Source organism: Carica papaya, chromosome 9 (assembly GCF_054855325.1).
Source record: "Carica papaya isolate Zhongbai chromosome 9, ASM5485532v1, whole genome shotgun sequence".
NCBI classification, from domain to species: domain Eukaryota; kingdom Viridiplantae; phylum Streptophyta; class Magnoliopsida; order Brassicales; family Caricaceae; genus Carica; species Carica papaya.
The window spans coordinates 21,974,950-21,989,476 of NC_142317.1; positions in this window are offsets into that span (position 1 = coordinate 21,974,950).

The window sequence follows — 14,527 nt, forward strand, 5'->3', positions numbered from 1 at the left end:
TTCTCATTATTTATTAAAGCATCAGTTCTCCTTATCAATCGTCAAATACTATATTTTAAATAGTAAATGTACATCAATTTATTATTCATTTATATTAGCTTAAATAATTCATTCAAGTTAAGTTCTACCTTGTTATTCGATTGACATACAAAATTAGTCGTATTTCTTTCTAGTACGGTATTAGTTTATACAATGTAAGTCAATACAATAATGGCCATTACAATATTTTCTTTTTTTTTAAGAAAAAATCATCATACAATAACAGTAAAAGCCATTTTGCTCAAGCAAGTCAACCAAAAACATAGGCTCATGAATAAATATATATCTTTCAATAGTCCTTAGTGCATTCCTGGCAAAGTTATGTATTATTTGATTAATCTTTTAAATCTAACTAAGAAGCAAAGAAGCAAAATACAGAATGAAAGCTTAAACATCCTCAAGTAACAACCTAAACTTTAAAAAAATATTCATCAAGTATAAAATCTATACTTGGAACCTTTAAAATGGTCCTATTATGGCTAGAAATTAATTAATAGACGATATAATTTTAGCGGTTGATTCATACTAGCACAAAAGTTGAAATTTTGCTACGTAATATGCGACAAATAAAGGAACTCATGTGTCCATTTCGTGCTACCCTATCTATTTCTTTACTTGAAAAAAAAAGTTGTTTAACTTTTGTAGCAACAAAAAGGTGTACCAAAAAAAATTAAAAATAAAATAGTTCATCTTTGTCTTAAAACCTAAAGAAAATGTGATCTACTTTGTTGCAAGATGTTAAAGCTTTTATTTTTTGTGTTGGTTGCATTTCATTGTAGTCACTATCAATCGCCTCTCATTATTCACTGAAGTGTTAGTTCTCATAATTAGTCGTCAAATACTATATTTTAAATAATAAAATACATCATTTGATTCACTTATTTATTATAATATTAAATAATTCATTCAAATTAGGTTCTATTTTATTATTTAATTAAACTATAAATTTAGTAGAATTTTTTTTTAATACTAAATCAACTTATACAATGGAAGTCAATACAATAGCATCCAATATAAAATTATTTCTTTTAAGAAAAAATCATTATTCATTAACAATAAAAGCCATCATGCCTAAGTAAATAACCAAAACCATCATGTTCAAGTAAGTGAAGCAAAAACTGAGGAGGTTCATGACCAATTATCTATCTTATAGAAGTCCTTACTCATATCTAGCTAAGCTATATATTATTCTTATTATACTTTTGAATCCAACTAAGAAGGGAAACAAAATGCAAAATGAAAGATTAAACGTCCTCAAGTATAAACCTAAACTTAAAGAAATATTCATGAAGTATAAAATTTATGCTCGGTACAAAATTTACCATATAACTAAATAAAACATAATCTATGCTAAATTAAAATTTAGGACACAACTTTTGTTTCTTAGTGCAACATAACATTACGAAAAAAAAAAGACTAAAACCTTAAGATTTAGATGTAACACCGCAGTTTTAAAGCTTTATTAAGACCTAATACATGCTCGAAACCTTATAGTTGTCTTAAGATAGGTCTAGAACCTGCAAAACTTGAGTTAGATAGTGGGCATGTTCCTCTTTGCGTTTTGAATAAACCAAGATGTCATCAATAAACACAATAACAAACTGATCCAAGAATTGTCTGAAAACCTTATTCATCAAGTCCATGAAGATTGTTGAAGTGTTGGTTAGTCCAAATGGCATGATCAGGAACTCATAGTGTCCGTACCTGGTTCGAAAGGTTGTCTTGGAGATGTCTTCTGCCCTGATTTTTACCTGATGGTAACCTGAACACAGGTCTATTTTGGAGAAGACCCGGGCACCCTGCAACTGGTCAACGAGGTCATCAATCCTGGGGAGGGGATACTTGTTCTTGATCGTGACTCTGTTTAGACTCTGTAATCAATACATAACCTCAATGTCCCATCCCCCTTTCTTGTAAATGTGACTTCGGCACCCCAAGGGGACACACTATGTCAGATGAACTCACTGTCCTGTAATTCAGTGATCTATTTCCTCAGTTCCTCCATCTCAACACGGCTCATACAGTAAGGAGCAACCGAAATCGATTGGGTGCCTAGTTAAAGGTCTATGGTGAATTCGACTTCTCTGTCCACTAGTAGTCCATATAGTTCATCTGGAAACAAATCTTGAAAGTCTTGGACTACCAGAATCTCTTGAATATAAATATCTTTCTTGGGTTTGCCTAGTTAGAGAAAACAGTAAGGTTAAAGTCTTGATAATAAGAAAATTTTCTATGAGGGAACAAATACTAAATGATTTTATTAATTTATAAATGGCTCCTCATTAAGAGGATTGAATACAACCTTCTTTCTAAAACAATCTACAGTAGTGTGATACACCGTTAGTAAGTTCATTCCTAAAATTACATCAAAGTCCCCCATGTCTAATTCTATTAGGTCCACACTCAATTTCCTATCTACTATATCTACGACACAGGTTCTATATACAACTTCTTCCAATAGTATTGTACTCCCAACAGTAGACACAAACAAGACAGAATCAAGTTTATCAGGTAATACATTAAATTTTGATTCAAAAATAGGTAAAACAAATGAATGCGATGCATCAGTATCAATCAAAATATGAGCAAGATAGTTACAGATAATGTACATACCCTGTACCACGTCCAGGTTGGCTTCTGCATTCTGCTGGTTGAGATTGTAAGCCCTACACTAGATAGGTGGTCTAGCCTGATTCTAATTCCTTAGTCACTCCCTCGCATAATGTTGGGCACTACCACATATGCGACAAGTGTTATTGAGGCGATAGTAGGGTCGGTCCCCATGATCCCTGTCACAATGTTGACATATCTTACCGCGTCCTGCCACTAGAGCTTGAGGGGAAGCCTGAATCATTGGTCTGGGACTCTTGTTTTGTTGAACAGGTGCAGTAGGTGCTGGTCTGCGGGGTGGAGTTGAGGGCCTGAGGTTCCCTGCTACTTGAGAGAAGGTACGGAGGCTCCTCTCCACTAACTGTGCCTTTGCCAGAACAACCAAATAAGTACTGAACTCAAGCACAAACAACTGCTGTTTGATCTCTGGACGGAGACACCACTCGAACCTTCTAGCCTTCCTACCCTTATCCAAAAATGTCTCAGGGGAATATCGGCCCAACTCTAGGAACTTACGAGCATATTATGATACAGTCATGTTCCCCTGGACCAACTGTACAAACTCCATCTCCTTCAGATGTTGGAGATGCTCTAGAAGGTACCTTGTTTAAAAGGCCGCCAGGAACTGTTTCCAAGTAATTGGAATAGGCAGGGTGGTCTATTTGACTTTCCACCAGCGATCTGCTTCTCCCACTAGCATATAGGTAGCAAGGATGATTTTCTGTTCGGGAATCACTCCACTAGTCTTGAAGGCCTTGTCTATCTCTACTAACCAGTACTTGGCATCTTCGAAAGAGGATCCCCCTATAAAAGTAGATGGGTTTAATCTTTTATACCTATCTATGTAGCATGGGTCCATCATGGGAGGAGCTGGGTCCCTTGGAAGAGGGACTAGGTCGTTCTGAGGATGGATTGGATGGCCCTGCGGTGGTACTTGCTGATACGGTGGGGGCACTAGATTGTACTGTGGTGGTGCTGGGGGGTACTGTGGCTGGGGCACTAGATCATACTGTGGTGGTGCCGAGTAGTATTGTAGAGGAGCAGGGTCGTACCAGGGTGGCTCGGGATCCTCTTGTTGCAAGGGTGGCTCTACCCTGTGGTAGCGGGGGAGGATCAGGTAGCTCCCTCCTTTCCTCCCAACCCTGCTAGGCAACAATGAGTCTCTCCAGCATCTCAAATATCTAGTCAACATCTTCTCTAAGCAAACCATCTCGGGCTGCTCAGTTTAGTGAGGGTCTTCCTTTCCTTATCTATCTGTACCTGCATTTCATAAGGAATGGTTGAGTGATAATCCATTGTTTTGGTGTTCCCTAAGGATTTTATGCAAGAAATGGGTCCAAGGAATGTAGCTCTAATACCAACTATAACGACCCCATAAATTTCCAAAGGAAATAAATTATAAATTAAGTCCGAAAGTGTAAGAAGTGTTTAAGGTTTACATTCCCTACACAATAACTTAAAGAACCAAACGGGGCTACGAAGTTCAGTCTTAAAACAAAATATAAGAAATAAGGAAATAAACAAAAAATAAAGAAAACTAGCATCTACTCGCAATCTTCTTGCAGTTCGGACTCTAGAACTTGGTTCTCTTGGTTTGAAATGGTTAAATAAAGAATGAGCTACACTACCCCAGTAACGACGTCATACTATATTACCAACAAAGAAAAAAAGGTTGGTAGAAAATTAAAAATCACTAATGGAGTACTAAATTTAGCAAATTCATTTATCAATCATAAAACTATTTACTCTCCACTTACCGTAGTGGAATTCTTAAAAATAACATATACAAACAATAATATTATAAAGATCATGATTTCATGTATAAGCAGCAACATAGCATATATATAATTATATATCTATCATCAATAAATCAAACAATAACTGTCAATCTTTTTACTAGCCTGCTGGTATATGTGGGGGTTCATAGAGATGTCCCCGTTACACACGAACCCTTTCCTTTAACATTCTCCATTATGGGCCATCCCCATACCCCGTCTGGTATGAGCGCCAATTTACAAAACCTCAATACCCCATCCGATATAAGGGTGAAGCGGGTCGTTCCCATACTCCGTTCGGTATGAGCACCAAATTACCAAGTCCCGATATCCCGTTCGGCATGAGACAACGTTCACGGTAAGGTTTCCTATGTATCCGGTCCGTCCACCATCTCCCAAGATATCCAGTAAGGCTGTTGTTTCATCCATTCACTTAATCACACAATTTTTATTGTTAAACCTTCTTTTTTTCTCAATTCAGCTGTAAACACATAGAATAAACCACACATGCATTCAAAGCCATAAAATAAATTAATAAGATGCCATCATGCATACAAATTGTAAAAACAATCAACAAACAACAGTAGATAATTTTCGGTCTTGGCTCTATTAGCAATCCGTAATTAATTATGCACATTTTCTAAATTCGCACAAAATACCGGATTATTATTTATTTAGACTTCAATTCTATGATAAGGAATAGGGTGAGGGATCCTTACTCGATTTGATGCCCGAAAAGCTAAGCTATTTGACTACGCCTACAGGTGATTCTCGGGTTCTCTGAATTTTTTTTAGGAATTAAAACGCTCTAATAGTACCTACAAATGTCCCAAACAAACCCAAAATCAGTCCCAGGGCCTATATGGCCAATTTCAGAATTCCGGCACGGCAGCTTTGGCATGCTCCGGCGGTGGCACCACTGCCTGCGGCGGTAGTCTGCCTCAGGTTGGATATTTTTGGCCGTTTTTGGCTAAATTTGGCCGACTTTGTATCAATTCCTGCGAGAAAATACGTTAAGGAGTCTTGGTTTGCTGAAAAAACATAAAAAATCAAAACTTACCGACGGTGGGGCGCTCCGATGCGGCGGCTCCTCCAGCTCAAGCTGCAGTTGGGTGTTTTGCTCCGGTCAACCTGTAGAGAAGGATACAGTGATCACAATGGTAGAAAAATTACACATAATGGAAATTAGGAAGGGCTTCATCAAGGCGTTTTGTGAAATTTTAGGCAGTGGCGCAGCTAGGTTTTGCCTGCGTATTTTTGCCAATTGGCCAGTCCTTTTGCTCCAATTTTTCCATGGTTGTGTTTAGAATTTAATTTCGAGCAAAAGAAATTTTTTTTACCTTTTTTGGAAGTCAGAAAGGGCTCCGGTGCGGCGGCAGGTGGCGGCGGTCTCTTTCCCGGCGGCCGGGTCTTCTTCTCTAGTGAGGGGGTCTGGCGGATAGGGTTAGGATTTAGTGTGGATGTGGGTTATTTATATCCGTCCGCTTTTGATCTGGACCGCCCATCACGTTTGATTTGGATCGTCTTTTCGCCATTAAATGGAGAGTGAATATGGACTGTTCATCGTGATCCAATCTGGGCCATCCATTGCGATCAAATATGGGCCTTCCGATCGCCCACGAGGCCTCCCGCGTGGCACTGCATCAGCGTCTGTTACCACACAATGCGTCCCAATTCATCGAGCGTACTGACCGAGAATTTGGCATGATAAAACTTTACTAAATTATATTTTGATCCCTGATTTTTTATTTTTTTTTTTAAATATCCCCATAACCCAAATTTTCACCCCTTTTCCCCGAAATTGTTTTCACTTTCATCCTCCTTCAATTTTTACTTCATTTTTACTCTAAATTAAATTTTAAAAAAATTAAAAAATTACATTTATTAATTTTAAATTACATTACAATTTCATTTTGCGGTGTTACATAATGAGCTTCACTAACTCAATAAGTATTATTGTTCTATCAACCCAGATAAAATATCATGCAAAACACACAGTAAGAAACAAAAGTAATAAAAATATTTCAGTACAAATTCATGTTCTTATTTTCACTATTTCATATGCTCCTGATCGATCGGATGAATTCTCTCGAATATCATATACGAATCTCAAAAGTCTATTCCCATACTCTCGAAAGTCATAAATGCACTCAAATATCAATCGTCATTTTGAAACATAATCGCACAGACAAAAGATCACAGATACACTCGAATATCGTTTATAATCTCGAAACATAATCACACACATACAAAAGATCACAAATACACTCGAACGGTCATTTCTATTGTTTCATCGCGCGATGCCGTTTTTGTCATCATTGAGAAAATGTGAAATGGATTCCCCCATCGCATGGATAGCGCACACACAAATCACACAATGGCCACAGCAGGTACGTTTGCTAGGTGGCCTACACTCACACGAATGCCTATCCACGTCTGCATTAGGTTTCAAACTCTATGCATGTGCAGGTTCACCATTCTTGCTGAACTTCAGCCACACGCACTCACTCTCTTCCTCAATTCAGACTAAACAAGAAGATATTTAGGGTTCCTACCCTATTCACTCATACCATCTCATTCCAAAATTCTCAATTTGTTTAAATAATCATTTTTTAACCTCAATTATTTCTTTTCCTTTTTTATTTTTACAATTTTATTTTTTTTCTTTTTCTTTTTCAATTTTTCCTTAATTGGGAATTTTTCTTTCAATTTCATATTTCATAAGTCAAAATAACTCAGTCCATTGGGTATGTTTTCTGATTTCGTCTCCCCATAGGGTTCTAATTGCTTAGGTTTACTTATCATAATTTGGGTTCTGTTTTTCCATCGAAATTGGGCCAATGTCCCTCCAAATTTTAAAATTCATAATTTTTATAAAATGAATGCACTTTTTAAAATTTAACCTTGTTGAGATTTAGAAATACTTACTCTCCTACGCGTCTTTCCAGATCTGTCTAAATGTTTAAATTTTCCTATACGCACGACATAATTAATTAAAATACTTTGAAATACTAAAAATTAATTTAATTAGATTACGGGTTCCAATAGCCACCCAATAAAATACCTGAATCTATTAGGATTCGCACCCAAAAAACCTTTTAGATCCACATTCAGCGAATTGGATTCCCATTTTTTGAGAAAGAATTTTTAGCTTCCCAGGAAAACTAAATTCTCGTTTCTCGAGGAAGACTTTTTCAGCTTCCTAGATGAAAAATCAGAACCCAAAATGGTGGATCGGATTTCCATGTTCGGGGAAGACCCTTTGGCTTCCCGAATGGGTCGACTATCCCCATTCTCGAAGAAGCCTCCTCGATTCCTGTGTGGGTGGGTGGCCTGGCCGAGCCAGCGCGGTTAGCCCGACACCAGTCCCACTCCACTGCCACTCAACCCCCATCAAAACATTAAAATAGAACGATTTTACCTTTCGACGTGGGCGATTTAGCCCCGGCTTTGCTCCCGATCGCTTCCTCTCAGTCACCCACGGCTCCCTTGCATGCTTTCAATTAGAATGGTGATTTTTATGCCTAAAAAATTGATTACTGCAAAGTAGAAATAGATTGAATGGAAATAGGGGAAGAAAAGATGAAAAAGACGAACTTTACCTCGCTTGCCTCGGTCTCCCCCTTCATATGGCGTCTCGATCGTTTCCTCTTCCTCCTTCTTCCTTTTGTTTCAGCTTCCACACTCTCCTGCCTCCGCCCCTCTCTTCTTTTCTTCCTCTCTCATGGCGGTCGCTCTTTGGCTCCCCTTTTTTTCCCGCTCGGCCCCTCCTATCTTTTCTTCTCCTTCCTCCTTTTTTTCTCCTTTCCCTTCCCTTTTCCTTCCCTCTCCTTTTTTCTTCCTCTCCGCTTCCCCACATGACTCTCTCTTCATCCTTCTCTTCCCGATTGCTATTTTCTCTTCTCCCTCTTTTTTTTTCGGCTACTCTTTAAAATGAAGAGAAAACCCTAATCTCTTCCCTTTTTATACCCGTTCCTTCAACCGTTGGATCTTCATGACTCCATCTGGGCCGTCCCTTTTCTTTTAAATCTCCTCCATCTGATCTCCTCAAGCGGTCCAATCTAGGCCGTCAATTCTCCTTATTTTCTCTTCCCCCTTCCACTTATCCTTAGTTATGTTTTTACCTCTTTTTTTCTTACCTACTTTCATTTAAGTCCCTAATTTACTTAAAAGCTTAAATTTTTGAAAATTTCTTTCATTTATACCCAAACTCTAAATTTTATTTTCATTTCTTTTCCTTTAAGTGGATATTATAGTCCTATTACAGCTAAAAATTAGACAATAGACGATATAATTTTAGTGGTTGATTCAGACTATAACAAAATTGAAATGTTGCTAGGTAATATGCCATAAATAGAGAAATTCATGTGTCCATTTTGTGCCCACCCTATCTGTTTCTTTACTTGAAAAAAAAAAGTTGTTTAACTTTTATATCAACAACAAAGAATACCAAAAAAATTTAAAAATAAAATAGTTCATCTTTGTCTTAAAACCTAAAGAAAATGTGATCTACTTTTTCACAAGATACCAAAGCTTTTATTTTTGTGCTGGTTGCATTTCATTGTTGTCACCATCAATCGCCACTCATTATTCACTAAAGTGTAAGTTCTCACAATTGGTCATCAAATACTATATTTTAAACAATAAATATACATAATTTGATTCACTTATTTATTATAATATTAAATAATTCATTCAAATTAGGTTCTATTTTATTATTTGATTGAACTATAAGTTTAATAGTATCTATTTTTAGTCCTGAATCAACTTATATAATGGAAGTCAATACAATAGCATCCAATATAATATTATTTTTTAAAAGATAAAATCATTATTAATTAACAACAAAAACCATCATGCTCATGTAAATGACCAAAACCATCATGCTCAAGTAAGTGAAGCAAAAACTGAGGAGGTTCATGAACAATTATCTATCTTTCATAAGTCCTTACTCATCTCTAACTAAGCCATGTATTATTCTTATTATACTTTTGAATCCAACTAAGAAAGGAAACAAAATGCAAAATGAAAGCTTAAACATCCTCAAGTAATAACCTAAACTCAGAGAAATATTCATCAAGTACAAAATTTGTACTTGGTACAAAATTTGCCATATAACTAAGTAAAACAAAATCTATACTAGATTAAATGCATAAAACCTGTGCAAAAAGGAGAGGGTCACAAATCTTTTCAAAAAATAAATAAATGAATAAATTTAAATAAGTTCAAAATATATGAAATAGAGTTTGGTAAGTTATGCGAATAGCTTGTTGAAAATTTTAATACTTTATACTACTTAATATATTTAAGAATATGTTTAATATACTATTAAAATATAATTATTTCTTGTAATATTACGTGGATTAGTAAAAATATATAAATAAATAATTTATTAATATATAAATAGGTTCATGAACTTGTAAACCAAATTCCTTCATATTTGAATTTGGCTCTTATACTTTAACATTTTATGACCATATTAAAATATGAAAAGAAGATTTTATTAATTAATAAAGATGAAAATGAATATGGTATCTATATATACATATATATATATTTATGAATAAATATGATAGAATCAAGAAGGTGCAAAGGGGAAAGGTTAGAAACTTCAAAGAAGATACTTATAATTGGGAATTATATAAATATATAATGTGTGTGTCTACATATATATGTATATATATATATATATATATATAACCTTCTCAATTTATCAATATATATATATGTGTGTGTGTGTATAGATAATTTTTGTATGTATATCACAATACTAATTGCGCTGAATATCATAATAATAAATTAACGATTATATAATCATATAATATATTTTTATAGATATAAATAATTAATGTTGTTGTATGTACATACCGGGCAACAGCTTTGTTGAAGTGTTTATTTCGCTGCCTTTGATGGAGGACGTTAAGATCACCGTTAGGACATAACTTAGTGAGTAAACACGACCACCGATCACAAATGAATTTCATACTTATTGGTACCACATATGATTTGTGCCACATATGATTGCTCATACACCATCATATATATGAATTATATGTTTATATATATATATATATACACACACGTGTCAAGGCATCCGATGAAATGAGTAAGGAAGGGTAAACTTTCATATATAATTGACGATGTCATAAATCAAATCAATTAGTAAATAAATTTCATATTTATTTTTTATTGTACATATTATTTATATATTTCTTTACTGATTTTTTTTAAAGAAATTTTAAAATTTTTTTTAAAAAGGTGGCCTAGGCAATGAATGCAACAAAACATGAATTCTCAGTAATGAAGGAAAAAATAAAAATCCTTCTTGAGGTGATATTTTATTTTATATATTTTATAAAATTTATTTTCATATATATCTTTTTCTCTTATAGATTTCGTAAAATTTTTAATTGAATTTAAATTTACAGACTTATACAGTATACAATATTCTACATTTTTAATTAATGTTAAACTTATAAATTTTAAATAGAACATAAGAGTTTTAACTACTATCATATTGTTATAATTCCTTATAATTATCAATGCCTATAATTATGCAACGGACCAAACAGATTTTTAATGAAGTAAAACTCATGCTGTATAAGTATGCAAATTTAAATTCAGTTAAAAATTTCACAAAGTCCCAAAAAAAAAAAAGATATCCATGAAAATAAAATTTTATAGTATATATAAAATAAAATATTATCTTAAGAGGGATTTTCATTTTTTCCTTCACTAATGAGAATTCATGTTTGCATCTAATTCTTCCATGCAATTTTTATTCAAAAAAAGAAATTAAAAAAAAAACTCAAAAAAGAGATATATTAGTAATATCTCCAATAAAAAATAAGTATAAAATTCATTTACTACCCTTCTTTACTCTTTTTATCAAATGCCTTGACAAATTCCTCACATTTCAATGCCATTTGACAAGTGCGAATGCTACAATTAATATCAACTAATTATTTTTTAAAAAACAAAAATTGGCTACATCTATTAATTAAGTTATATGCATCAATCATAACACAATACAAATAATCTCCAAGTAAGAATACACATAAAAATACAATTTGACTCGAGATTAGTCAAGTGATATACACTAATTACAATACAATACAAATAACTTTCAAATGATGATACACATAAAAATACAATCTGACTCGAACTTATAATCTCTTGTAAAAGAGGAAACACACAAGCTATTAAACTAATTATTTAATTAATTAATTATACACATGTATAGTTAATTAAATTAATAATTATTTATCTTTTAGGTTGATATCTAAGTACTTTCATCCTTATCTATAAGAGTATGAGTTCAAATTAGGCTATACATCTCAGAACATATCATTTAAATATTAAAATGTACAATTTTTTACTAGCAAAAATTGTACTTGAGAATTTTTATTATTAAATATTTATTTTAAGATCAATAATAATACACATAAATACTCCAAATTAAAGAGTTTTAAGTTGTGATGATTAGTATTACTTATGTACCTTGAGGAGGCTCCTTTAATCTTGATGCGAAGTGCATAAATCTTAGGGAAATCCGCATAAGATAATTTGTCCTTGCTAATTAAGAGAAGAAAACCAAATAACTAAACCCATCAATTAATCAAATATGGTTAATAACTACTCAAATCTATATCGAGATATATATTACATACACATACAAAGCTTTATCCATGTTTGATAAGGTGATTTCAGATTTAGCCATGAAGGTGGAAAGCAAGTCATAGAAATAATTAGGACCGCAACTAGAATCTCCTTTCATTTCATACATTGCTATAAGAAAGTGATTTATGATATCCTTTTAAAAAAAATTGAATGCAAATCAATCAACGACATTGATATATATACATGATCAGTAAATAAATAAGAGAAAAATAGATCAATTGTTAAGCACTAAATCTCTTGTTCCATCGAATGGATCATGTAGAGGAGTTGTGTGCTTTGATCCTCCTATTTGAAATGATTGGATAAGAGCTGTAACAACTCATACCTCCATAGGGAGTCGGGGTACTGTAAGAACTTATATTCCCAGCATGAAAAATACAATAAACTTCTATCTCCAATTAAAAATAAGTACGTCGAAGCATAGTGTTCACATCCCTCGACTATAAGGGTCAACCATTACATCTATCTAAAATCAAGAAAACATCTAATTAAAGTTTGTGTAGTTCATCCTTTCCTACATGTGCATCATAGAGAACACTGCCTCTCCTCACCCAGATTGTCTCCCAGAGTTTGTCTTTTCTGTTGTTAATCCTATTCCTACTTCCAAACAACATCACTTTCACCCTCACAGAGAATATTGTCTCTGCTCACCTAGATTTGCCTCCCAGAATTTTATATTTATTTATTTTTTAATCCTTTTCCAGTTTGTTTCCCTGTTTATGCTCAACAATACCACTATTTTCCAAACAAATGTCAAGGGAATTAAATACAAAAGATAACAAAATAATAATTTGTAAACAGACATCATATTCAGACCACTATTTCCCCCTTTTTTTTATTTCCTATTCCTCTCACATTCCCATCCTTTCAATTTTCCTCCAATGTTTCTAGCATATCTCCTCTGTCCTCTCCTCATAGCTGTCCACACAATAATTCCATCATTTCGTCCGATCTTCCGTTTGTCCTTAGATCTCACTCTCCATTTTTTTTATTTTTACTCCTGGTTCTAATATGATTTCAAAAAAATATCCCTATTCCCAAATCAACTCATTTCTTTCCAAAAAATATCTCAAAGAATTTAGAAGATTCTACTCAAGTGGTGAGAGTCAAATTTCACTTACCTTTGCTCTCAGTGACTGCATTAATCTGATTAACGGATTCCTCCCATGTTCTGCTCCTGATTCCACCACTAGCTGATTAATCTGATTGAAGAATCACACAAAATCTTCCTTTCAGTTTACCCTTGCTGCGAATTTTCTTCCTCTCCCTCTTCCCCTGCAGCCTGACGTCCTCTTTTAAAGTGAAGGAGGAACCATCAGAATCGTTGAGGATGGCAACGAAATCCCTAAATTAAATAGAGGTTACAAAATAGTTTTTGATAATTGAGGCATAATCAATATTTTTACTTTTAATAATTAAGGTAGGAACTAATAACCTCTTCTTAAATATAATTATATATTTATATATTTAGTTTTTGAAAAGAAGATTTGTATCTCTTTAATTGCTTAAGTAGTAATCAAATTTTTAAATTTTAAAGACTAATGAAGAAAAGAAATCTTTAAACATTAACTTCTAATAAGCCTTCTATTCTTTAAATTTATTATTCTTTAAGTGTAATCTTATAACAGTTTTTTTATAAAAAACATAATGAAAAAAATGTTAAAACTCTAAAATATTTTATTACGTAAGTTCAAAATAATGAAAATAAGATTTCCATCTCTTTAATTTTTAAATTTTGAAGAGTAATGTAGAAAGAAATCTCTAAATTTTGACTCCTAGTAAGCATTCAATTCTCTATATTTAGATATTTTTTAAGTATAATCTTATAATAATTCTTTTAAAGATTACATACTTTAGAATGAAAAATAATGTTAAAACTCTAAAATATTTGATTACATAAGTTTAAAAATAGATTATGATGCTTTTATGTTTTTTTTCTTTCTTGATGCTTTTGACTTTTCTTTCAATCTTTCTTTAATGCTATGATTTATATTTACGATGCAATATTTAGATAGAAAAAAATAAGATAGTTTTTTTATAAAATTATTTCTATTAATTTCTTCACCACAATATAATTTCTTCGTAATCTTATCCTCACATTTGTTATTGTGTTACGATGTGATCAATTTTAGGTGATCTAGAAATATAAGAAGAGTTAGAAAATAATCGGGAGAAAGAGGAGGAAAAACATAAGGAAATGAAATAGGAAAGCAAGAGCTAGACTGGAAGCATTATAGAGGTAAGTTCTCTTTTTTTTTTTCCTAACGCATAACGCACAATTAGATAGTAATTATAAAGTAGATTCGTTATAAGGAGTCATATTCTTCCAACAATTCCTAAGTTTCAGACTACAAACTAACTCAAATCACATATTTGACTTTTCATGAAATTACCTCTCTACCCTAAATAACAGAAAAATATAA